Below are 26,983 nucleotides of genomic sequence, written 5' to 3'. Positions count from 1 at the left end.
GTGAAAAATATGTCACTGAAGGACTCAAACAGGTCAACACCACCACATGGTATCGCCCTCTAAATGAGGACCCTACAAAACAGATTCAGAGTTTGATCTCCGATGTTCTAACACAAGGGAGAGATGCAGGTTTTTTGGGTAGCAAAGAGTTTGAATTTTTGAATAAAAAATTTCCCCGTACACCGGTTTTATATCTGCTACCCAAAATCCACAAAAGCCTAGCCGAGCCACCTGGGCGCCCGATCGTGTCGGGTGTGGACTCCTGCTTGGAGCCATTATCCAAGTATGTGGATTTTTTCCTGAAGCCCTTCTTGACGGAGGTGAAATCGTATCTCAGAGACACGACGGACTTCTTAAAGAAGGTGGAGGGCATCGAGTTTGATCAATCCAAACAGATCATGGCAACTATGGACGTTACGTCCTTGTATACCCAAATTCCTCAGGAAGAGGCGCTTGAAGTCATCGAACTGGTTTTAGACAAAAGGGAACGGCCCCACAGGGTACCAAATGCATTCATTCTTAAACTTGCAGCGATTGCCTTACAAAATAATTTTTTCACATTTAATGGCCAGTTCTATATGCAAATCAAGGGCACTGCCATGGGGTGTCCTTATGCCCCAGAAATGGCAGTGCTCTACATGGCTCAATATGAGACTATGTTTGTAGACAACAACAATCCTTATAAAGACAATATCCTTCAATGGTGGAGATACATTGATGACATCTGGCTCCTGTGGCAGGGGAGCCAGATGGAACTCTTAGAGTTCCATGAATGGATCAACAATAGACACCCGGATATTAAATTTTCCATCGAATCAAGCACCACAAAAATGACGTTTTTGGACGTCGAGGTAACCTGTGAGGAGGGTAAACTTCAAACGTCATTGTTCAAAAAACCGACAGATAAGAATACCATCCTCCACCACAAAAGCTACCATCCAAGAAGTCTGAAGGCGAATTTGCCTTATGGGCAAATGTTACGCATCCGAAGAAATTGTTCGGAGCTTGACGACTATGACCAACATGCGCAAACATTCTGTAATGAAATGATACATAGAGGCTACCCAAGGAAGCTTCTTCGGAATTCATATAAGAGGGCACGTTGTACTCCACGTGAAACCCTACTACAAACCAATGTCAAAAAGGAACTGGACAGGTTAGTATGCGTGACCACTTTTGGGCCGGATACTCACAAATTGAGGCAGGCAGTCCTCAAAAATTGGCACCTGTTGGAGGACTTAGAATGCCCCTTCCAACGCCCCATCTTTGCATATAGAAAGAACCGCAGTTTGGGTCAACATATTGTGCGAGCAGATCTCCCAAAGCCCCCACCCAAACATGATCTCCGAGCATTGTGGGACATGAAACCGGTAGAGGGACATCATAGGTGTGGGAATTGTGTCTCGTGCAGTACCACCATTGAGGGCAGTGAGTTTGAACATCAAGGAACTAAATGGAAACATTTGGGGTTTTCAAATTGCAAAACGAAAAATGTTATTTATGCTCTGATCTGTCCCTGCTCTAAGCTATATATAGGGAAGACTAATCAGCAGGTGAATCTCCGAATAGGACAACATCGATCAAGGATTAAAAAAAGAATACTAACAGCCCCGGTGGTAGAACATTTCATTGAAATGTCTCACAATGAAAATGATTTCAAGTGGACTGTTCTACACACCATGAACTACGTACAGCGCCCCGCGGACATTGACAAGATGCTACTTGAGAAAGAAGCGTATCTTATACTGAAATTCAACTGCACATTAACGGGCCTTAACACCATGTCTGAATTGTCAAGAATCTGAGACCTGGCGCCATACTGCCGCCTTGTCACTATTGCTCTCCTCTCCCTTATGATTATGAGGAATACTTTCATCACACAGTGTTGTAATTGATCACAAGCCATACAAACCCTTGTTGTTTACCATAGAACCAACTAGGATTGGGTCAAGCTCACCACATTGGGCTCGGACTCCAAATCCCACAATACATTTCGGTTTTAGCAGCACTCTTCCGTTTTTGAATAACGGTGCCCCTTTAAGTAGGTGGAAATGGCCGCCGCCTTTTCCTGCTTTCAGCAAGCGAGAGAGAAGCATCGCGTTTAAACCGCTAAAGAAAAAGAAAAAGATTCCTAAGGTAAGCGCAACAAACAGCTAGGCTCATCCGCTTGGAGCCCTTCATTTAGTGTTCCCCACAGTAAACAAACCACTCGTGCGTTTTTGCAGATAACGACTGTTCGCGTCTGTGAAGCACTGACTGGAATCACATCCCTGTGATTCCTGACAGCCCCGGCCGGGGCCGTAGAGTGGGGACGAGGTTTGCTGCAAAGACCTAAACAAAAGGTACATTTTTTTTTTTCGGCGAAGCAGAGCGCCACAACGCTAAACCGATCATTAGGCAATACAAACAAACCCATATTCATCTACTCCTTTGCTCTTATAGGCACGAGGTAGAAGTCCCTGTCGCCTCACCAGCTAAAGAGCGTTAAAGGTATGATTATTTATGCAACATCCTGTGTTTTAAAGATAAATTCCCATGCAAATTATGAAGGTTTCCCTCATTATAAACAGGTATAATTTTCCCGCACAGGTTAACAAGTAAAGATAATCCTCCGCCCCCCCAGCCCCCTTTTGGCTACAAAATCGATCAACTTAAGGTATGATTCTGCCAATATCACTACTGTGTTGCAAAGTTTATGTGGGGTTGTTCTACACACTGGAGACCACATTCTAAATGAAGATAACACCTCTGTTCTAGGGTGGTGTTGTCAATGAAGTCATTTTGGTTGAGCCCTGAATAAAGGATTCGGTCCGTTGATAGAAACCCACACAGGCCAACCCATTACCAACATTCAGGTACTTTTAACTCTATTCAAACGGTTCTTCTTTTTTGAAGAGGCCATTTGGTTGTATTAAAACACGTTTTTTTACATTCCAACAGAACATAATCAAGAGCCCTGATGATAGTTTGGAAACTCCATGCCCAAACTTGAAACGCGTCGGCAATCCAGCAAGAGCTAACTATATACATTAACTGTGTACTAAAATATATTGCCTCACGCTTGTGTGCTCTTGTATTGAATTGGCTCTTTTTTCGTTTTCGTTTTCCTGATTTGTCTGTATCAAATTGTCTCATTGTTACGTTTATGGTTCAGCACTGTAGTATTTGTGGGATGTTACACTTGAAATTGTTTTTCACATTGCTTCTTATATAGTTTGTCAATTTCATTGTGTCAATGTAGGTTAATGTTTGTTGTCAATAATTGTGTATGTTGTATTATTGATCTGCTATGAAAAAGTAGTTTTTGAAATAATCACCAAGAAAAAGGTATAAATAAATATACCGGACCTGATTTAACATTTGTGTTCATTGGGTCCCTAACATTGAAGTAATTGAGGGAGGGGGCACATTTTGTTGTCGAGATGTCAAAGGTAGCACGCACCACAGCTGCGCAGAGGTGTGAAAGGAAGCGTGCACTACGGTGATGAAAAAACGCTAATGTTAAAAGGTGCAGGCAATTTTTAAGATGGTTCAGAAAAAGAGGTAACTATAGATGCCAACTACAGAATACAGCAAATGTCTTGACAATAACATGCTAATACTAAGATAACGGTGCAGGAAGAGAGTGCTGACATTGATGAAATGCGAGAGCTGGAAACAAGAAGCGCGTACTCTTGTGGCGGTGGGGTCTGTCCCTTGACCGGGGTGGAGGGGACGCACCTTGTTAGTATCTTATTGTCATGAATGCGAGTGCTGGAAAAGAAGCGTGTACTCTTGTGGTGGTGGGGTCTGTCCCTTGGCTGGGGTGGAGGGGACACGCCTTGGAAGGAAAGCTCAGCAAGGTCTTGAAATGAAACATGATCCACAACAGATAGCACGCTGCGCGCCGCTGCTTGCTCCTGACAGCTAAATGCTGTGGGAGTAAACATTTTCAGAAAAGGTGGGACATGCACCTGTCTTTGGCAAATTGTGTGCTTTCATTTTTGAAAGCCACATGCAAAGGCCAATAGCATGTGTGGAAAATCGAACACCACACGCACGAGTTTGCAGAAAGTCTGAAGTGATTCTAAGAGGCCTTCTCCTGCGCTAGGCTCGCTCTAAAAAAAGAGGTGCATGGGAAAGCAAGGGATGCTCCCGGAGGGAGTGAGTGAGAAAGAGAGGAAGGGAGAGATGGTGGGTGGGGAGGAAGCAGCATGGGGCTAAGTAACAGAGGGAAGATGGGGGAAGGAGGTCCAAGCAACACAGAGGACAGGTAAAGGTGGGGCTGGGGGGAAGCAAAGCACACATAGAGAACATAGAAAAAGAGGACAGGAGGGGCTTCAAAGCTACAATGGGGTTGTGGGTGAGAGGAAGCAACAAATAGGGTGCAAGAGGGGGGAAAGAAGAAAGAAGGTGCAGTTTGATCAGGTGCAAGAGGGGGAAAGAAGACAGAGGGTACAGTTTGGTTGGGTGCAAGAGGGAGAAAAGAAGACAAAGGGTGCAGTTTGGTCGTGGAGCGAAAGGATCACAGAGAGTAACGTGGAACTGGGTGATGATAAACACAGGGACAACAAAAAAGTAGCAGGGGAGAAGCACACATGTAGAGGAACAGGAGTGCGGTGGGGGAAAGGAGTACATGAGGGAGAATGCTGGAAAAGAACTGCACTGTAGTTGAATTCTTAAACAAAAAGATACTACATATATTACATAATCTATTAATGTAGGAAATGTATGTATGTGTGTGTGTGTATATATATATATATATATATATATATATATACATACATACATATACATATATATTAACATACATATACATACATATACATATATATATGCCTTGCATTTAAGACAGGGGTAAAAGCCAGTCAATTTCCCAAATGGTGGAATTTTCAGATTCTCCTTAAATGTGGAGAGAAGGATATATGCATACTCATCTCTGTGGATGGTCTAGGAAGGTGAATGTTATTGACAAGTAGTCATCATTTGTGTTAGAAACGCCCATCCAGGGCTCAATGTTGTTAGTGTTATTTACTAGAAACACACCACTTCAAAATGGTGGAGGTGTTTTCACACTGTATGTCCTTTTTTGATTTCATCACAGGAAGTATTTAAACCTTCCTTTAAGGTGGTGCCGGCCTCTAATTGACAAAGGCGGTTGCCGAAACGTGTCTGAGAGAGTTTGAATAATAAAAATATTTGAATTGTCCCCCGTGAGTGCTGAATGCTTTGTACATATATATACACACACACATATATATATATATATATATATATATATATATATATATATATATATATATATATATATATATATATATTAACGTCTCCGACTCGTCGTAGAAGTGCCTGGATGCACTGACGGGTTTGCAGACAACAGATAACGCCGACGCCAGTCTTTCTCTTCAAAAGTGCTTTATTTTCTTGTGGTGGTGCAAGTCATCAGACGCGTTTCGGACATTACGTCCTTACTCACTGATGCGGAGAGTACGAGCCAACGCCATTAAATACAAAGCATAGCAGCCAAATCGCGCCAATTCTCAGAAGCGTTACAGCAACATAGACATAGGACTATGCACTTGAGAAGTAATACTTAATGGTGTTAAATCTGGGCGCCATTTTGTAACATGTTCGTTAAACGAATGCCAACATGTACATTAGAATCAGGGTCTAACAAGGATACAATATCGTTGTCACATTATCCCAAATTATTCATAAAGTGCACAAATGCGATACATTGCATATACATTAACATTTTATCAGTAATTCCGTATTGAATTACTATTGAGATCGTTTGTTATTTGATTTTTGTCAAGTGGTCAATAAATGTGTCTCATTGGCAACAAATTTCTTAAACTGTACAAATAAATTGTTACATTTAAAAGAGTCACACAATGTTAGACTACATAGTTACAACTAGTGTGTAACCACTCTACAAAATATGCCATTTGCTAATCTCAGATATTTAAAAATGTATATGTTGGTTTCTACCCCGGCATGCTAGTATGATTAAAGTGACGGTGCTCGAAAGTGCTAAGTTCAGATATGGAGATACAAAGGTTCTGTTGTGATGCCCTAGAGGTAGTGTGAAAGTGTGAGTGATAAGAACTATCAGAGATAGTTCATATGTAAAAAGCAATAATCGATTTCATTCCTGCCAATATAAAACATAAATGTACAGTTAGCGGGGCAAAATACTTGGCTTAAAAAGATACTGAGCTACAGAATCCACAGAAGTATAGTGGAGAAGTTGAATACCATCAATATCCTACAAAATTTATTAAATGAATTTACATTTTAATTTATTTAATTATAAGAAATTGTGAAGATCTTCCCCCATGTTCAGACCTCCCGGGGCCTTACTGTTCAGTAGAACTATGTATTTGGACTCTAACTGCCTGAGACGTTTCTCATTGTCTCCCCCTCTTTTACTAGGGTTGACAGCATCGATGACAAAATACTTTAGATGGTTAAGGTTCTGGTCATGAACATTTTGGAAATGCCGAGCAACTGGGTAGCTTTGATCGGCATTAACTATGGCCCTCAGATGTTGGAGGATGCGCATATGAACTGGTAATTTCGTGCTTCCAACGTAGATTAGGTTCCAACGTAGATTAGGTCGCAACTACATCTTAAAACATATACCGCCAATTCCGTGCGGCAAGTGTAGTGGGCCTTCAACGTGATTGGCATGTTTTCAAATGGGCTGGGGTAAGATGTCGTATTTATCCCAAATTTGCATACCCTGCATGAACTGCAACGAAAAAACCGTTTGCGTGGGGACAGCCAGTTATCTTCTTTTAGAGTTTCAGGGCTATTTAACACTAATTCATTGCGCATCGCATAGGCACGTTTGTAAGTGAATGTGGGGGTTTTGGGCATGATCTCCTTCAGAACATGGTCAGTAAGGATGATGGGCCATTGTTGTTTAACCAATTTGGTTATTTGGGGTGCTTGGCGGCTGAATCCTGTGATAAGGCGTATAGTGTTATTATCATTATCCGCAGTTGTTATATGTTGGGTCTTCCTTTCGGGGTCAAGGAGATCTAAGCGTTCAATGCGGTTGGCTTTGGCCATACTCGCATTGAGTTTTTTCTCATCGTACCCTCTGGCTTTGAGTCTGTTTTTACATTCTTGTTGGTGTTTATCTCTAAGTTCAGGGGTACTGCAAGATCTATGGATCCTTAGGAATTCCCCATAAGGGATAGCAGTGATGGTGTGTTGAGGGTGGAAACTATTTGCGTGCAAAATAGTATTGCCTGCTGTTGTTTTTCTAAACAAGCTAGTTACTATTTGGTTATCAATTATGTTGATCTGCACGTCTAGAAATGTTGCCTCATTCTGACTTATATTAGCCGTAAACTTTAGGTTCAGTTGGTTATCATTGATGTCATTGACAAATTCCTTTGCCTGTTGCATAGTGCCTCGCAATATTAAAAAAACATCATCAATATATCTCCTATAACTTATGACATTGTTTTTCCAACTACCAGCATGTTGTACCTTGAGGACATGTTCCTCCCACCACCCCACGTGGAGCCCCGCGTAGGTAGGGGAGCAACATACCCCCATAGCCACCCCTCTGAGCTGTTTATAGACATTGTTGTTGAATGAAAAAACATTGTTATTTAAACATCTGTCTATCATAGTTAACAGCATTTTATTATGCTGGTATAGTTCTATTGGGCGTTGATCTAAGTAGTACTTAACTGCCCTCATGCCGTCGGCATGGGCAATGCTAGTATACAATGTCGATATGTCCATAGTTACTAGTAGGAGTTCGTCAGACCAAATGCACTGATTAAGGAGATACAAAAATTCTGTGGAGTCTTTGATGTAGGCTGGTAAGGAGACAACAAATTCTTGTAAATAGAAATCTATATATTTAGATGTGTTCTCAAAAGTGCTGTTGATGGCTGACACTATAGGTCGTCCGGGCACAGGTGTTTGTTGTTTATGTACTTTTGGAACAAAATATATATTTGGCACGACTGGGTGAACTTTATGTAGAAATTTGAGCTCGTCCTTGGATATAAGGCCATCCCGTTTCCATTGATATAATTCTTTGGCATATGCTTCTTGAATTTGTTTGTTGATTTTAAAGTCAATTTTGGTATAACAGAGTTCATCATTGAGGTGACGGTGGGCTTCCTCTATATATTCCTGTTTTCCCCAAAGAACAATGTTGCCGCCCTTATCTGATTGGTTGATGATGACCTTATGATAATTTTTCAGTTTTTTCATCAAGTTGTTGTATGGTCTCAATTGTGGATTGGGCGCTTTGTGTTGTTTCATTGTTTTAAGTTGGAGTTTTTTAAGTTCCTCCGTTATCTGTCCGCATAGATGTCTATAGCGTCTCTGGGCATGCTGGGGTTAAACGTTGATGGTGGTCTAAATGGACTATTGCAAGCACGATCGATCTCTATATCTTCATTATCAGCTATAGCTTGTGTGCTGATGGCGCTGCTGTTTTCTATTTGTAAGTGATGCATTGATCGCATCAAACTTGTGTCTTTAGCTTGTAGTATGCTTTTCTTCAGAGATCGATTACTCTCAGTGTCTTTTTTAGCTGTTGTGCTGGTTTTTATTGCATAATACTTTTTCAATTTTATTTTTCGAATAAACTTGAAAATGTCTATCCTGGTGTTGCAAAAGTTGAAATTACTTTCTGGGCAGTAAGATAAGCCCAGTGAAAGTAATTGTTCTTCCGCCTTATCCAATTGGACGTTGGTCAAATTGATTATGGTGTTTTAGTTCATTGTTTCTTGTTTTGCCAAAATTTCTTTTTCTGTTGCCTTCCTCTTGGTTTGGGCACATTTGCGGCGCTGTCGTCGTTTGATGTTCCTCCTCTGGTTGGCATGGAGCTTTGATTTCCTGAGCGTAAGGTTTGTTTTCTCTGTAACCTTACGTATTCGATCTCCTCTGCTAATGTTAGTTGCCCCAGATCCCCTCTTTTTGAACCCGGGTTGACTGTCATCAGAGTCGTCCCCGCTAGGGACTAAGCTGGTGTCTGGCCAGAGGGATTGGAATCGCTTGCTTCCACTGCAGTTTGCTGTGTTATATTCTTTGATTTGGTTACTGCGGCGCCCTTTTGTTTGCGTAGATGGTCATGTTTGCGCGCAAATGTGTAAATTTGCCCCAGTTGGTAGTCCGGCTCATCGCGTGCAAATTTGTATGCCTTTCTGGTTGTAATCGTATTTTCTTGTTTTTTAAGACGTTCTTTCATGTCTTTGATGGTTTGGTCAATGTACGCCTTATCCTTTGTGTATTCATCTTTCTTCAATTCTTCATTAATTCTGGTGATTTCATCCAGATTTTTTTGTCGATCAATTTTTGCGTACTTGACTAATAGGCATAATACCCGCATGGAGGCTTCCAAGTTGCTTTCCGCCCAATCTTTAAGTAGCAGAGGATTGGGGTTATCGAAGCTTGGGATGAGCATGATTCGCAAACCGCGAGGTACCCTCCCCACCTCATGGTATTTCTCAAGGGAACGTATTTCCCACCATTTGGTGAGTTCCCCTCGGCTGTTTTTCTCTAGTTCTTTCATTAGTTTTTTAATTTCAGTATCGTTGTTGACATTGTCAGGTTTTTTCGGTTTATCCCCTTGTTTTATTTTTGGCAGGTTTTGGAACAGTTCCTCAAATGCCTCCTCTCTCTCCCGCTTTTCTGCCATTGCACCACGTTGTTATTAAAGTGTAAAATGTTTTTGGATGCTAATCTTTATATATATATATAAAACCTACTGACGGTCGCCTGTAGGTAGTTATAGTTATAGTTTCCATAGGAAATCTGCAACATTCTATTTGGAATTACTTTGACGCCGGTTGATAAATCCTCGTGAAATTCTCAAAGAAGATGGGGCGCTCTGCTCCGCTCCTTCCCTGAAAGTTTCGGGGTGATTCGTGAAGCAGGTGCCGAGAAAAAAAGGGGATCCCAAAACGTGTTTTCCCCAAGCAATTTGCCATAGGGACCTTTAGACACGGCTACAGCCCGAACTGCTGAACGGAATTACACCAAATTTGGCAAAAGGGTAGAGTTGGGTTCGTAGATTGTGCTTTTTGTTAAATGGTGAAAATCTGTTCAGTAGTTCCTGAGAAAATAAAAAGTAAAATCATAGATATATTTTGTGTTATGAGACCCTTTTGTCTTGTGAATACTCCGATTCTCGGAGATATTAAACCCATTCCAAGATGGCGCCCATTGTGGTGCAAGGAAGGGCCAGTCCCTTGTTGTTGTCTACCATTGCTAGTGAACTTGCATTTAAACTCACAACTGCATGGTACCGATAATAAAGACCGAGGAAGGCTATCGCCGAAACGTTTGTTTTGTTTGCTGAATAAAGCTGTGTCCTGTTAACTGCCGGAGTGCTGTCCTTCTTATCGAAGCCGATAGGAGTTTGTGAGCATAATATATCGCGGGGTCCACGGCCCGCTAACAGCAACCGCTACAGAGTGCCCCAGGATTTCTGTGGGAAAACGGAGCGACTTTTGAAAAATTACCGAGCACCGCCTGCAACTGCGTGAGGGGTGACGAGAGGACCGCGGAGAGACTGTGCAGTGAAAACTCTTCGACCGCCGGCTGGGGCTAGTGCTACGCGTCTCACCGGTGAGTCTTCAAAGACCCCTTCTCTTTATTGAAAATTGTTAAAGGGATTGCATATTGCGGCAGAGCGTCCAGGCAGTAGAGGGACACAGCATACTGGCTCGGCCGAGTACTGGCGAGCGCAGCAACCGGTTAATACTTACCTACATGCTCTTAGCATGGATGTGTTCGGCGAAGAAGAGCGTCGTGCTCTTGCGCAAGACATGTTCAAAAGGCGCGATACACCATCTGCAGCGGCGGCCCCATCCACTGATGCTGGAGTGGGGAATAGCAAACTTAACGAGGCAATTTTAAAACTGGAGAGACTCCATGAACGTGAGATCCGAAAGTGGTGGGAGGCCACCAGTCTGAATAGCTACATCGAGGTGAAGCGGGTGCCAAGGGGACTGAGGGTGTACACCGTTCCATCGTACGAACACCCGGATCCCCAACTACTAACTGACTGGCATGAACAGATGCAAAAGTATTGCAAGGGAATACTCATGCTTCTGGTTAAATATGCGTGGAGCGATAGGGACAGATCACTGGCAGAAATCAAGACCCTGGAGGAGGATATCGATAAGGAAGAAGACACTGCCAAGGTCCAAGAACTAAAGGAAGCGATGAAAAAACGCCTAATTAGGTACCAACAGAAAATCATGACGCGCAAGCAAGAAAAATTTGAGCGCGATGAAAATGATTACCGCCAAGGCCGTGTCCTGACATTCGCTAAAAAATATGACGCGCCTAGAAAGGCTATGAACCAGGGAGCCCTGGCAACCCCCACCTTAAGTGTGGCGACTTCGGAATCAGATGCTACAGCTGAGGAATCAGGTGATGAACAACGAGAACGTGGGAACGAGCGAAGAAGAGGAGCCGTTCCTTTTCACATCAAGTTCCAGCTGATAAGACAAAATTGGCTGAGGGGAGGGAAGAACAAACCCCCAGAACCCCAAGAAGAAGGAGAACACGGAGAGCAGGGGGTGGCGGCAAAAGGAAAAGGAAAAGGAAAAGGAAGGGGGCGAGCGAAACCCCAGAAACAAGCCTACCGCAACAACAAATAGAAGTAAGGGGAAATGTACAGACGGAGGCGACCAATCTAACTGTGGTCAACCTCACGGATCAACCCCTCACTGTAGAACAACATGAGTTACTGAGTCTAGGGCTCACCTTCTGTCCCAACAACAACTTGGAGTACACGCAAACTAAGATTGATCTCTTCCGGTTCACCAGGAGACTCAAACTACATAAACACTTCAAACTGAGACCACATATTAAAACTACATCTATACAAGGTGCAAGACTGACAGCCACTGATGCTTTGATAGGCAATGATATGCCTTGTATTGAAGCTAAGGAAGCACTAAGAACTGAAACAGATGATGAAGCCGTCACGGGAATGAATATGGTACAAAGGGCAGAGTTACAGGGAATTGAACAAGAACGAGATGAGAGCCATTTCAAACCTCCCTCCATATTTGTTCCCCAATCACCCAGGGATGCCATTGATGCCTTTTCAGAGGCCATAACCATGGAACTGGTCAAGCAGAGAAAGGATACCAAAATGAAATCCTATAATATCACGGAAACACAGGAAAAGGCACTGAAAGACCTAATGAATAATAAGAAAATCATCATAAAACCCTCGGACAAAGGGGGGAACGTTGTTTTGATGACAAGAGACTACTATCGTCAGGAAGCAATGAGACAACTCTCTGATGTAAAATACTACTCCATTACCACCAGGAATGAATATGAACTGAGTGTCAGAGAGTAAGATGATTTGGTGCTAAAATGGTATAACCTCTCTATGCTAAGCAAGGATGAACACATCTTCTTGCGCAGTAACAACCCCATGATATCAACCTTTTACCATTTACCCAAGCTACACAAAGACAATATTTCTCCTCTGGGCCGTCCAATTGTAGCTTCCATCAATGGACTGACTGAAAACATGTCTAGATTCGTGGATAATTACATCTTTCCACTGGTCTTAGAACTGAAGTCTTATATTCAAGATACTAAAGACTTTCTGAGCAAAGTGGCTACGATGAAGTGGGAATCGGACTATCTATTTCTGGCGATGGACATCACCAGCCTTTATACGATCATCGACCATACTCACGGACTGGCCGCTATCGAATACTAGCTTGGCAAACGCCAAATACGTTTTTGCACACCATAACATCATGTTGACAGAATTTGTGCAGTTTTGCCTAACTCATAGCATCTTTCTGTTTAAGGATAGATTCTATAGACAGATCTCCGGTACGGCGATGGGCACCTGCTTCGCTCCCAGCTATGCGAACTTGTTCGTTGGCTGGTGGGAGGAGCGGGTGTCCAGGAGCTGGAAGGAAGGCCAAGACAGCGGAAGGGTGGTACATTGGTACCGCTACATAGATGACTTATTCATTGTGTGGCAAGGTACCAAAGACATGGCAGAGAAGTACATCAGATCTCTTAATGACAACATCTACAACAGGGGTCTCCAACCGGTTGATCGCGAGCTACCGGTAGCTCGCATAACCACCGTGAGTAGCTCGCGCATTGCATCTAAATTATGTAGCCTTTTATCGTCCTTTATTATTATTAGGCCTTTTTTCACAGCCGGTGTCTGCCCTCACTAAACCCAACTGCTCAGATTGGCCTCACTGAGCTTAGCTGGGGAGGAGCAGGCCAAAGATGATGACGCGCTTCCTGAACTCCACGCCACCTGCCTTTCACTGCCTGGCACCGCGCTTTTGAACATGCAGGACGTGAGCCAGAGTGAAGCAGCGGGTGATCCTGAGCAGAGCAGCAGGTGGGCCGGAGTGGAGCGGCGGGTCCTTGGAAAGCCTGCTAGCATGCAGGTGGTGCAAGCAGTATTGAACCCACGCCACCCGATCGCACATTATATCGGTAAGCACTGGCCTGGCCCCAAGTATGCTCTGTTCTCCAGACGGTCTGTGTTGAAATATTATTGAGCGTTGATTTTATTCCTTGTTTGTTATGTGGGATGTACAGTTGGTTAACTTCAATATTTTTAAGGTACTTCTGAAAACGTTGTGTGTGTCTGCCCGGGCTGGCACAGCTTCCCGGCTGGCGACGTCTAATTGCAGCCGCCCCCGAGTACTTCACACGTCTGTTAAGGCCATTAACTTGTAAATGAGGCTTTTATTATAGTACTATTGCTCCCGGTCCGGCAACAAATAACTCGCAAGCTCTGGATTTCTTCCCTCCCCCCGCCCATCTCGCTTGGCCTTTCGTAAATCAATAAGAGGTGCTAGCAATATACTGCTTTATAGTGCCTGGGTCGTCGTTTCTTTACAGTGCTACTTTTAAGCAGTTCCTCACCATTTTGCACATGGACACTACTGTGACATACCCTCGCTTGTCTTCACCAATTTTAGGGTCGTAGGTGCATCAGGGCCATTGCTGAACATTGATTTGAGTGGGAATGTGGCCACACAGTTCATTTTTGGTTCTAGGTCTCATTGTAGGAGACACAGGCTCAGACTACCTGGTATTTTAATTGTACAGAACACACCCAAAAGTACTGGCATCATCCTCCAGATTACCTATAAGGAAGTTAGGCTTCATTCTTTATTATACATTTGTTGAAGTCTTCTGTACTGTAAACGTGCTGCAGTCGCTGGTATGCCACGGGCACTTGATGGACTGGGCCTTGTTGTTTATAGCCAAGTCTGAGCCCCCCATGTCCCATCTGCTCCCGAACTATGAATGCTAAATATATTGTGGTTTATGAGTGAAAGGGGCCCAAAAGATGCCTTTAATTTAGCAACAATGCCTGACAGTTTGGAAACATCCAAAATAATGACTAACAGTCAAAATCGAAAATGTTTTTTCCCACTTTCCAGCTCTGGGCTGTATATCAGCAGAAGCAGGGTGTTGCCAAGTTTGTTTCCTTTACGGAAGGTACACCATAAAAAGAACTTTCCCCATCTGCACTCCTAATAAGAATGTAAATTATTTCACTCTTCAGCGCAGCTTTGAATTTCTGAACCGGTTTTAACTCTTTCTTCATTGACAGCATATGCACGTTCGTCCAAATTCCAAATGTGTTTAATATTCACGGATAGTTATGTGTGTTTTCAATATTTAGCACAGCAGTAGGTCACTAACATTGCTGCAAATAATCTCTGTGCAACCATCCCATTTCTAACATGTGATGTCCTTTTTCAATCTATTAAAAGAAACATTTTTATTGATGTTCCATGAAATATAACACAACATTTCTATGCAAATGCTCTGTAATAGACTCGCACATCAGCCACATTCGAAATAAATGTAAGGAAAATGGTATTTAAATCAAACTGTTTCAAAAAGCTTAAAGATCATTCGGGCAAGGCTCTCTGCAGAACAGAGCTGGTTCTATCGGGGTGCCTGAATGGGTGGGGCTCTGGGCCAGAGCCCATTTTGCCCATTCCTAATACCTCTTTGATCCCATTGCTTGTGGCAATTAACAGCAACACTACAGCAGTTTCTGTGGGTAGCAGAGTTAGGGATCATGGACAAATCTGGAGTATTCTAGTTAAATCCTCAGTTTGTGAAGCGGAAAACTAGTGTGCACATTGAAGCTAGACTTCAATAATTCACATTTAGTAAGGAATATATGTTGAGGTTTAACTTTTGCAGTGTGTGAATAATTTAGTGATAAAAGCAGGTCACATGCTTCTATCCTTCAGTAATTTGTTACACTTTCCAGAAATGCTTCTAAGCAAGACACGCTTTTGCTTCAGGTAGCTGGTAGCACAACCTTCAGCTGTCTCTAGCTTCAGAAGAGGGAGAGTGGCCCCTTTTATTCAAAGCACAGTATGGGCTCTGAAGAAATTAGGCTTAAAGTCAATGAAACTGGGCGTGGAAGGGTCTCTCGAAAAAATGCGCGAGTTGCCCGACCTTCAGTAGCTCACGACGATTTTCACTGCTCAGAAGTAGCTCTTACTACACAAAAGGTTGGAGACCCCTGATCTACAACATACACCTCTCAGGCACAATTAGTGAGGTAGCAGCCAACTATTTGGATCTCAGGGTGTATGTTGAAAATGGCCATGTCCAGACATCGCTGTACCGCAAGGAAACAGCGGGTAATGCTATCCTCTATGCTAAAAGTGGACATCCACCTAAACTCATCAAAAGTACCCCCATATGGGGAACTTTTGAGATTGAAGAGGAATAGTACCCAGGACCGGGAATTCGAGGCGGCTGCCTCTGATTGCCTGGCACGCTTCCGCTCAAGAGGATATGATGAGCCGCTTCTGCAGAGCACTCTCAAAAAAGTCAGGAAGATCCTCAGAAGCGATTTGCTTAGAGCCAAACCTAAGGAAACTAACATCCTTAAAAAAGATACCTTTAGGATGATCACTCCCTATTCCACGGGGGCAGATAAACTTAGAGCTCTAATGCGTAAAAACTGGCATATCCTGTTAACTGACGAAGTGTTGAGAGAAGATCTCCCTCCACATCCATTAGTGACCTTTAGTAAGGCAAGGTCCTTGGGGGATATGTTGGTGCACAGCCACTTGGAAGCGCCCTTGAGGTACTGGGTTTTTCAGAAACGGTACTGATCCGGTAACCCAGCGGTGTCAGGGCAACACCCAAAGACCTCGAGTACTTTCCTGATTCAGACCACAGAAACACGAGTCTTCTAGGGGAAGTCAAAGATGGAATTTATTGGCTGCAACCAAGTAACAAGCGTCCTAGAAGTACAACAGCATGTATGTTCTCAGGAGACTGCTCAAATTTACAAAGCCTGGCTTCTTCTTTTATACAGTTTTTTGAGCTTCAGGCAAGCATTCTTAGATTTGCAGTGCAAACATTCTAGGATTTACAGTGAGCTATTCACATATTTTCATTACAAAAGAAAAAGCAGAGTCATGATGACAAGTATACATTTAGTGTGTCCAGTTCGTGATCAATTACCCGGCAAGGCCCAACATTTCCATCAGATATCGGTGTACCCTCAATAAAACCGGGCTCCTGCTCATCATAAAGCACAAGAAGAGAAAAGAGCAGAGACAGGTGTGAGCAAGATTTGGGCGGGGGTGTGTGCAATGGGAACAGGTTATGGCCTGTGCGTTGATGCTATCTCGTTCAGCCACTGGGAGAGAAACTGCCCAAACAGGTTTGGCTTGGGGCAATGGTTCCAGCTTGCCCAGGTCACAGAGAAGTCAATTAAGGTGTATGTGTCCTTTGATATCGAATTCAGCTGAAGTTACAAGCCTATGTGAAGGGCAACTCACAAAATGGCTGCCGAGCGTAAAATGGAACCCAAGGGTTCAAAAACGAAAATGGCGATTTCGTGGTGAAATCGTTACTCGATTATGATGAAAATGCTTGTGCATAGCGTACTAGTCATTATCGGTCTTTTGACACCAAAATCGTCATGCTACGACAAAGTTTGTGAAATGGGGGTGGTGATGAACAGAGTGTCTGAATTAAGCAGACCACTCTAACCCAGTCCAAAGATCAGGGCTTGATCCATCACCGTTATTTATCTCACTGCACCATCCCAGCTCGGAACCTGGCTATATGCAAATTAGTCTGTCCCTGGCCCAGTGCATCATGGGAACAGGGCAGACTAAACTACCAAGCCAATTCTTCACCAGAAAGGAGACAAGCTACCGGGGACCGGTTTCTGGCATTTCAGCCGTCTTCGGCCCGGCTTTCTTGAATCCTGATGGAGCAGTGAGAAAGGGACTCATGTCTGAGTATACCCTGCCACACTTATAGTGGCCAAAAACGATTCAGAAAAGGGGGTGGTGATGAACAGAGCGTCTGAATTAAGCAGACCACTCTTACCCAGTCCAAAGATCAGGGCTTGATCCATCACCATTATTTATCTCACTGCACCATCCCAGCTCAGAACCTGGCTATATGCAAATCAGTCTGTCCCTGGCCCATTGCATCATGGGAACAGGGCAGACTAAACTACCAAGCCAATTCTTCACCAGAAAGGAGACAAGCTACCGGGGACCGGTTTCTGGCATTTCAGCCGTCTTCGGCCCGGCTTGCTTGAATCCTGATGGAGCAGTGAGAAAGGGACTCATGTCCGAGTATACCCTGCCACACTTATAGTGGCCAAAAACGATTCAGAAAAGGGGGTGGTGATAAACAGAGTGTCTGAATTAAGCAGACCACTCTTACCCAGTCCAAAGATCAGGGCTTGATCCATCACCGTTATTTATCTCACTGCACCATCCCAGCTCAGAACCTGGCTATATGCAAATCAGTCTGTCCCTGGCCCAGTGCATCATGGGAACAGGGCAGACTAAACTACCAAGCCAATTCTTCACCAGAAAGGAGACAAGCTACCGGGGACCGGTATCTGGCATTTCAGCCATCTTCGGCCCGGCTTGCTTGAATCCTGATGGAGCCGGAGACGGCTGAAATGCCAGAAACCGGTCCCCGGTAGCTTGTTTCCTTCCCAGTATAAGAATTGGCTTGGTAGTTTAGTCTGACCCTGTTCCCATGATGCACTGGGCCAGGGTCACACTAATTTGCATATAGCCAAGTTCTGAGCTGGGATGGTGCAGTGAGCTAAAAAACGGTGATGGATCAAGCCCTGATCTTTGGACTGGGTAAGAGTGGTCTGCTTAATTCAGACACTCTGTTCATCACCACCCCCTTTTCTGAATCATTTTTGTCCACCATATGCGTGGAAGGGTTTACTCAGATGTGAGTCCCAAGCTCATTGCACCATCAGGATTCAAGCAAGCCGGGCCGAAGACGGCTGAAATGCCAGAAACCGGTCCCCGGTAGCTTGTTTCCTTCCCAGTATAAGAATTGGCTTGGTAGTTTGGACTGCCCTGTTCCCATGATGCACTGGGCCAGGGTCAGACTAATTTGCATATAGCCAAGTTCTGAGCTGGGATGGTGCAGTGAGCTAAAAAACGGTGATGGATCAAGCCCTGATCTTTGGACTGGGTAAGAGTGGTCTGCTTAATTCAGACACTCTGTTCATCACCACCCCCTTTTCTGAATCATTTTTGTCCACCATAAGCGTGGAAGGGTTTACTCAGATGTGAGTCCCTAGCTCATTGCACCATCAGGATTCAAGCAAGCCGGGCCGAAGACGGCTGAAATGCCAGAAACGGGTCCCCGGTAGCTTGTTTCCTTCCCAGTATAAGAATTGGCTTGGTAGTTTGGTATGCCCTGTTCCCATGATGCACTGGGCCAGGGTCAGATTAATTTGCATATAGCCAAGTTCTCAGCTGGGATGGTGCAGTGAGCTAAAAAACGGTGATGGATCAAGCCCTGATCTTTGGACTGGGTAAGAGTGGTCTGCTTAATTCAGACACTCTGTTCATCACCACCCCCTTTTCTGAATCACGACAAAGTTTGTTGCACGAGTCCAGAATTTTCGGAACTACAAACCCTCCTTTTGCCCTAACATAGGCAATTTAACCTAATCTCATGCTAGTCTGAGTCCAGGTCTATATTCCTAAAGTCATTGAGATGTTGCTGCAACATCATTCTGGTACTTAGTTCGTCTTTTGACACAGGCTTCCTTACATATGATGTAGCGCAGAGGCACATATTGCAGGAGCACACTGTACGCACAGACAGAGCAGGAAAAGAATGGCTAAGACCATCCCAATGACCATTAGAATTTTCCATCCCCAGCTGGATATCAGTTCCCAGAACCATCCCATAAAAGACCAATCCCCTTTATCCGTATGAATAGATTCGGAAATTTTATGCAGTTTGGAGATTGCCTGGTACACTGTTGGAGCGTTATCTGGAATGAATACACAGCAATTCGATTGGATCAGTTTACATACCCCACCTCGGTCTGCAAGTATGACATCTAATGCGACCCTGTTCTGACGGGTCATAAGACGATCCGATTGGAGCTCAGCAGTCAAGTTACTAAGGGCACCAGCAGTTTCAATTATGGTGGATTCAAGCACCCTTGCTAATTGCCTTATGTTTCTGCTGTTAACCATGGGCCCCCAAAACGGCAGAAAACCTTTTGCGAAATCTCCAAACTCCTGTTCCGCGGTGTCGTCTTTACTCACAACACCCCTAACTGTCCTTGTCCGATGGTAATCTGCCGCGGCCGTGTAGGTGGGAGGCAACAGGAACGAAACAAAACATGTGCTCGAGAAGTCAGGGGGCAACCATGTATAGGCTCTATCATGGCAGATGAAATAGGTACCCTTAGCTGCTAAAAACGAAGGGGAAGTCTGAGATGCAAAAACATACCTTTCAGTACAGACACTCTTCCCTAACTGAGCTCTGGGATTCTTGCCAGTACCTTGCAGACACAGATGACCCTGATGGGGTACAATCCAAATCGGGGAAGATCTCTTAGCTTGCTGTTTCTCACTCAGAGTAGCTCCATATCCGGTCACGTTCCATCCTATGTATACTAGTGTCTCATCTCTAGGGATAGTCTCATAGGAAATATCTTCCTTAATCATATCTACTATACCCTTAACTAGAGCACTATTCTTAGGATTGTCTGTTACAGAACGTAGGGGGTAGACTTCGTGTGCATAAATGAACATTGTCCTGTATGCCCACACAGAGCCATTGTGGCTAAATGGCAGGACAAGGTAAGGGATGCCTTTATCCGTTGTGTGAGGCATAAGACCACACACCCAGCAGTTAGTCGTGTTCATTACTAGTTGGTGTTGGTGCAAGAGCTGGATGAAGGAGTTATTAATAAACTCTAATCTCCTAGCTGACTCATGTTCAGGAAGAGGTTGAAAAGAATGTGCAGAAATAGTAGGAGGAGGTATGGGCGATGTAGTCGGTGCAAAGGTCACTTGTAAAGAAAATAGTACATATCCTATTAAAAACATCATTGCACTTAACAGGAAAATGCATAATAATAAAGAACATTTCTTTGTCATCAATCCACATATTCTTGTTTTAAAATTCACAGCTTTGGCTGGTCTCTCCATTTTGAAAAACTCCATCCTCTCTATGTCGTTGCCCGCGGTGGGAGATTGATTCTGCTAAGGAGTGCTTCTGTTCAGTCCAAGGTAACTCCCTTAGACCAACCAGAACTGCCGACCTAACCGTCTACAGCTGCACTCCAAAGACTGTGGCAACCGCGACCCTAGCAGCGGAACCCGGATGGCGGTTCGAAAAAACAAAAATGAGCAAGTTTCTCAGGTGGGAGAGCTGCGCTTTCAAAAATAGTACTTAGGGGGAAAAACATTTTATTAGTCCAATTTTATTAGTTCGTATTTCTCGGCCTCAGGTTATACCGTTGTTTTCCCGGTATTGTATGGTCTTGAAATAAGGCTTCAGGTTCTGTAGTGTCCAATTGGGCTGATGATTGTACGGCTGGTTGCAGAATATTGTCACTCTCTTGTTCTGTAATTGTTCCTTTCACACGAGCATCACTGAAAGGGATGAACCTTGGCACAGATTCAGTCTCTGAGTCGGCGACACCCTCCTGGACCCACCGGTCATAGGGCAGAGGTAGGGGGATCCGTTTACAATGGATCCCGTGGATCCAGTTTTTCTTTCCCTCCACACGAACGGCTGATCTTGTGGAAAGAAGGACGAGGTGTGGGCCGGTCCACCTGGGCTGTTCGTTCTTTGTTCGCTGGAAGTTTTTCACCAATACCCAGGATCCAGGGTAGATTTGATGGCCTGGAGCTTCCGAGACCGGAGGCAGAGAGTCATGGACCTGTTGGTGTTAAAACACGCAATTTAGCCGTTAAATCATACAAATAGTCCAACAAAACAGGGTGCTCTATTTCACTAAACTTTGTGGGTCTGGGCACTCCCCATATGTTGGCCGGACGGCCGAAAACAATTTCATAGGGACTAAGTTTTACTCTGGAATGCACTGTCCATCTGGTGGATAGGAGTGCTAAAGGCAGAGCGTCAGGCCATTTAAGACCAGTGCTCGCTTGAATCTTGGCTAGTTTTAGTTTTAGGGTGCCGTTGTAGCATTCTACTAATCCAGCTGATTGGGGGTGATTTGCAGCGTGGAATTTTTGTCTGATGCCTAGCCCTTCACACACTTCTTTCATCACTCGTCCCACAAATTCACTCCCATTATCACTCCAGACCATTCTAGGCATTCCAAATCTAGGGAAAAACTCTTTCACAAGGGCTTTCGCTGTGGACAAGGCAGTATTGTCCTTTAGGGGATATGCTTCTACCCATCTGGAGAAGGCACAGACAACAACGAGTACGTATTTTAGATTGTTGCACCTTTCCATGTGTATGAAATCTAGCTGCAAAACCTCAAACGGATACGTAGGAGGTGCAAAATGACCAGCTGGAGTTGGGGGTTCCCTTACCGGGATTGTGTTTCAGACATACCTTGCAATTTTTAACCACATTCTCTGCACACTTAGGGATTCCAGCATTTTGCCACACTGGAGCCAACAACTTGAAAATCCCTTTCACGCTGATATGAGCCATTCCATGAGCCATTGTAACCACTGCAAGCACGTATGCATCGGGTAGCAACCACCTCTGACAATTCGACCCAACAACCATTTGCATCCATTCTGCCCGTACTTTCTCTCCACGTGTTCAACTCTTTCTCTGTAACCTCAGATTGAATTGATTTCACACTCTCTATCGTGTCCTCACACATTCCAACATCACCAACCCATCTCGCAGGACCTGCAACATACATTCGGCTCATTACATTCCTGGCGGTTTCTTTCGCAACTTCATCAGCAAATGCATTCCCACGACCAACATCATCAGTCACCTTCTTGTGGGCACTACATTTTACAATCGCAACTTGTAGAGGCAAAGTCAGTGATTCAAGAAGCTCATTCACCAACTGACCATGCTGGATCTTCGTGCCATGCGAAGTCATGAACCCACGTTCACGCCACAATCGCCCAAAACTATGGGCCACACCGAACGCATACTGACTGTCAGTGTACACATTTACTTTCATTCCATTTAGACCAAAATACAGCACGGAAACAGCGTTGCTGTCGATTACCGATGATCTATGCATGCTCCAGGACAAAGGAACATCAGCTGTCCTGGTGCTGCTAGATTTATCGGCAGCTTTTGACACCATCTCACATGAGATTTTGGTCGAGCGTCTGACTGGGAGTGGACTAGGGGGCATGGCACTGGCTTGGCTAAAGAGCTTTCTTTCGGATCGGACCCAATGTGTCACCATGGGCGATTTCCGATCCGAGGAGACCAGGATTACTAAGGGGGTGCCACAGGGCTCCTGTTTGAGCCCTACATTATTCAACATCTATGTGGCCCCCCTGGCTAATATCCTGAGAGCCTTTGGTTTCTACCCAGTGTCGTATGCTGACGATACCCAGCTGCTCTTTCCCTTTGACCATCTTACTCCAGAGGTATTACATTCTTTCTCTGAGGGGATGAGAACAGTTTCCCAGTGGATGTCTTTGAATATGTTGCAGTGCAATGTTTCAAAGACAGAGGTTATGCTTTTCGGTGAGGCTAAGATCTGCTGGGCTCCTGACTGGTGGCCTTTAGATCTAGGCCCAGTCCCCGAGCCTAAGCAGATAGTCAAGAACCTAGGGGTACGTCTGGAACAAGAACTCAGCTTGAAGCAGCATGTTACCAACATTGTTGGATCTTGCTTTCGGACCATTGGATTGCTGCGCAGAGTTTTTCCATTGCTTCCAGACACCATCAGAAAGACCCTGGTCCAGGCGTTGGTTATCATCCGTCTCGACTATTGTAATGGTCTCTTGCTGTCAGCTAATGAGGAGGATCTGGATAGGTTACAGGTTGTGCAGAACACCGCAGCCAGGTTGGTTCTAAATGCCCCTCCGAGAACACCTTCAAAACCTCTACTTGCCAGGCTTCATTGGCTTTCCATCCGTCAGAGAGTTGTTTTTAAGATCTGTTGTACGGTCCACAAAGGACTTCATGGTTTGGGTCTCTCCTATCTGGCAGACAAGTTTGTGCCGTATGTTCCTTCTCGTGCTCTACGGTCCAGTGACCAAATGCTTCTCACGATTCCTAGGATCAAGCGGGTAAGGCAAGGGGGTAAGGCTCTGTCTGTGAGGGGACCGAGGATATGGAATGGTCTCCCTCTCCAGCTTAGGCAGCTTGAAAACCATCTGGCCTTCAGAAAAAAGCTGAAGACGTTCTTGTTCCAGGTCTAACCACACAGTTTAAGAACTAAATTGGAGCCAGGGAATTCGATCTCCTGCAGGTTCAGCAGTCAGATAGCGCGGAGATACTACCTTGGGAGTTTATTCAAGCGCTCTACAAACCCGCAAAATAAATACAAAAATAAATTCCTTTCGACAACACACACGCTCTTGTAAGTGCAATCAATTCTGCAGCTTGAGCGGAGTTATGTGGAATACGTGCAGTTTCAACGACTGTAGGCAAAGTGGTGATAGCATATGCTGCAGTCGTGTCACCATTCGGAAGCTTGAAGCATGAACCATCCACTTATAAGGTACCATCACATTCAGAAAGAGGAGTGTCTTGGAGGTCTATTCTCCCTTTTGTTTCTTCTTCTGTTCTAAGAAAACAATCGTGCTGCTCTTCAGTACTCTCTGTCTCAACTGGAATTGGCAGCAACGTGGATGGGTTTAATGTGCTACATCTCTTGATGTGCACATGGCTTGCTAACAAAGTTAGTACGTAACCAGACAATCGAGCACTAGTTAAGTGCTGTGTCTTGGTTCTGTTTAACAACGTGCCCACTGCATGTGGAACCATTACCACTAGCGTGTTATTCATCACTAAACCAGCCGACTGTCGAATAGAAACAGCTGCTGCGGCTGTGGCTCTTAGACAACTCGGCAACGCCCTAGCTACCGGATCCAAAGTTGACGAAAAATATGCACATGGACGCTGCTTGTCTCCAAACAATTGTGTCAACACTGCTAATGCACAACCTTCTTGCTCATAGACATACAATGTAAAGGGCTTACTGTAGTTGGGGTTACCCAACACAGGAGCCGAACATAATGCTGTGCGCAATTCAGAGAAACTTTTCTGACACTCTTCGGACCAAGGCACGGGATTGGGTGTATCTTTACATGTTAATGCCACCAATGGTTTGGCCAGTAAAGAAAAATTTGGAATCCACTGTCTACAGTACGATGTAATACCCAAGAACGCACGCACTTCTCTCTGTGTTTTTGGCACACTTAATTTTGCTATTGCCTGGATTCTTTCTGGGGTTAGTTTCCTTCCCTCCTTCGATAAGAGATGACCTAAGTAGGTCACTTCTTGTCGACAATATTGTAATTTAGACAGGGACACTTTGTGATGCAGATCACACAAATGACGCAACAATGACAACGTGGCTTCTTTACAGATTTCTTCAGAATCTGCAGCAATAAGTAAGTCATCAACATACTGAATGAGTGTAGTGCCTTCAGGTAACACAATCGTGTCAAGCTGTGTTTTTAGAGCTTGACTATATATTGATGGACTTTCACAGTAGCCCTGGGGAGCGCGTTTAAAGCGGAAGCTTCGTCCTCCTAAACTGAAGCCAAAGATGTCCCTACTCTCCTCAGCAATCGGGATGCTGAAGAAAGCATTCTTCAAGTCAATCACCGAGAACCAAGTGGCTGAAGCTGGAACCATAGTCAATAAGGCAGTGATATCAGGAACAACTGGAAACTGTGGCACCACTTTTTTATTCACCTCTCTAAGGTCAATTACAAATCTGTACATAGGTGGCTGGGACGGGTCAGTTCATTTCAAAACAGGCAGAACAGGACTATTGCAAACTTTGCCTCATGTCTCATCAATCACATCTTTTTCAATCAAATCATAAATGATCGCTAACAACGCTTTTTCGCCTTCACTGGAGATCTTGTATTGGGGAATGCGCGGCATTCTAACATTGGCTTTCAATGTCACAACATATGGTGGTATTTCCAAGAGACCCACATCGTTAGGACCAGTAGCCCAAAGAATATCAGGTAGAGACAGCAATTCTGTCGGAATTTTATCCCTCGACAAATGCATTGGAGAAACCACTCTCTTACCTAGTGTAAGTTGTACTCCTGAAGGAGAACAGTACAAGGTTGCATACAATCTTTTTAACAGGTCCAATCCCAACAAGTTTTCACCACAACCTGTTGTTAGAATAAGGGGTGCTTCGAATTCACAAGGACCAACAGACAGGGACATAGGACATGAAATCGGGTTCATAACCGGGGCGCCAGAAAAACCTACAGAAACATTCATTTCGCCAGACAAAGGTGCGCCAGGGAGTTTTGAGTGCATCATAGAACTCTTTGTAGCACCAGTATCCAACAGAAAAGGTTCTGACACACCTGATGTAATCACCTCAACGTATGGTCCACTCTGATCTACTGGAACTGAAACAACTCCCTCTCTTTGTCTATGGCTGTCCTAGCAATCAATAACTTCCATATATTCATCTTCTGCATAGTAATCATCAGCATAGTACTGAGCTGTCCTACCAGATGCGTTATTCTGCTGATCAAACCTATTCATAGAATTGTGAGGTGGAAGGGAGCGTGTATTCTGAGGGACGTTTCCACGTCCTCTACCTCTAGGTGTTTGCTGAACACCTCTACCTCTTTTGCTTGACACACCATTTGCGCGCTGTAACAGGATAGGGCAACTATATTTAAAATGACCTTCCTCCTTGCAGTACGAACACTGATTGGGACCTACAGGAACGCATGGCTGATTGTACTCTACTCTTGGCTTTTGAAACTGTTGAGGTTGCTGATAATTATTCTGATAGTTATTCTGACCACCATTATTCTGACTACTACCACCACGTGGCGGGTATGCTTGCTGTAACAGGACCTTCATTTTAAGTTCAAAAGAATTTTATTTGATAGTAATAAAATGAGAAAATCAGGTGTCAAAACAGAATACAATGGGATACAAATTTAAAGACTTTTAAGCAATAAAAAAGAAATCTGGGTGCAAATTGATAAATGAAGAAGAGATATAGGAAAAATACATGAACATAAAATATGGCAATCATAAAAACGTTGAGAAAATTTTGAGAAAATAATACATTGAAGAAGAAATGGAATGTATCGGGCGATTAAGGGGGCTTGGGAACCTCTTGTTGTGGAGGTAGAGGATGAAACAAACGTTTACTGCAGGAGTCCAAATAAAGCGTAACTGGAGTCCATAAGTCCATGCGTTTGACAGCCAAACATGCCGGGAAAACATGAGTGGTATCGAGCCTGTGGTTATGACACACATTAAACCACCATGCTTTGAAAGAAATCTTGGAAAAATCCTTCCAGTTAACTGTTAATTGTTGGAAAGCAGCAGCAAGTAAAAGGTCAACAATTTGGGGTTGCAAGTCAACATCATCCCAGCAAGGGGAAAGGCTACCCATAAAAATATGTGTGTGGGAAAAAGGGATAGAAGTGTGGAAAATCACATTAATTTGAGCCCAAACCTTCATTTTTAACTCTTTAGTTTTCTTTTCTGCTCTTTCTTTCTCATCTTTGCCTCTATTTTCATAATATTGCGC

The 26,983-nt window shown here is 44.1% G+C and overlaps 1 protein-coding gene across 2 annotated transcripts in view; it reads right to left on the bottom strand.

Annotated features, from left to right (window-relative positions):
* The window catches only part of VPS33B (VPS33B late endosome and lysosome associated), a 792,141-nt gene that overhangs the window by 455,160 nt on the left and 309,998 nt on the right, over nt 1–26,983 (bottom strand). The window lies entirely within an intron of this gene.

The sequence above is a fragment of the Lissotriton vulgaris genome, chromosome 2_1, assembly GCF_964263255.1.
Source record: "Lissotriton vulgaris chromosome 2_1, aLisVul1.2, whole genome shotgun sequence".
Classification (NCBI taxonomy): domain Eukaryota; kingdom Metazoa; phylum Chordata; class Amphibia; order Caudata; family Salamandridae; genus Lissotriton; species Lissotriton vulgaris.
The sequence above is the reverse complement of the archived record's forward strand: the minus strand, read 5'-3'. Positions and strand labels throughout refer to the sequence as shown.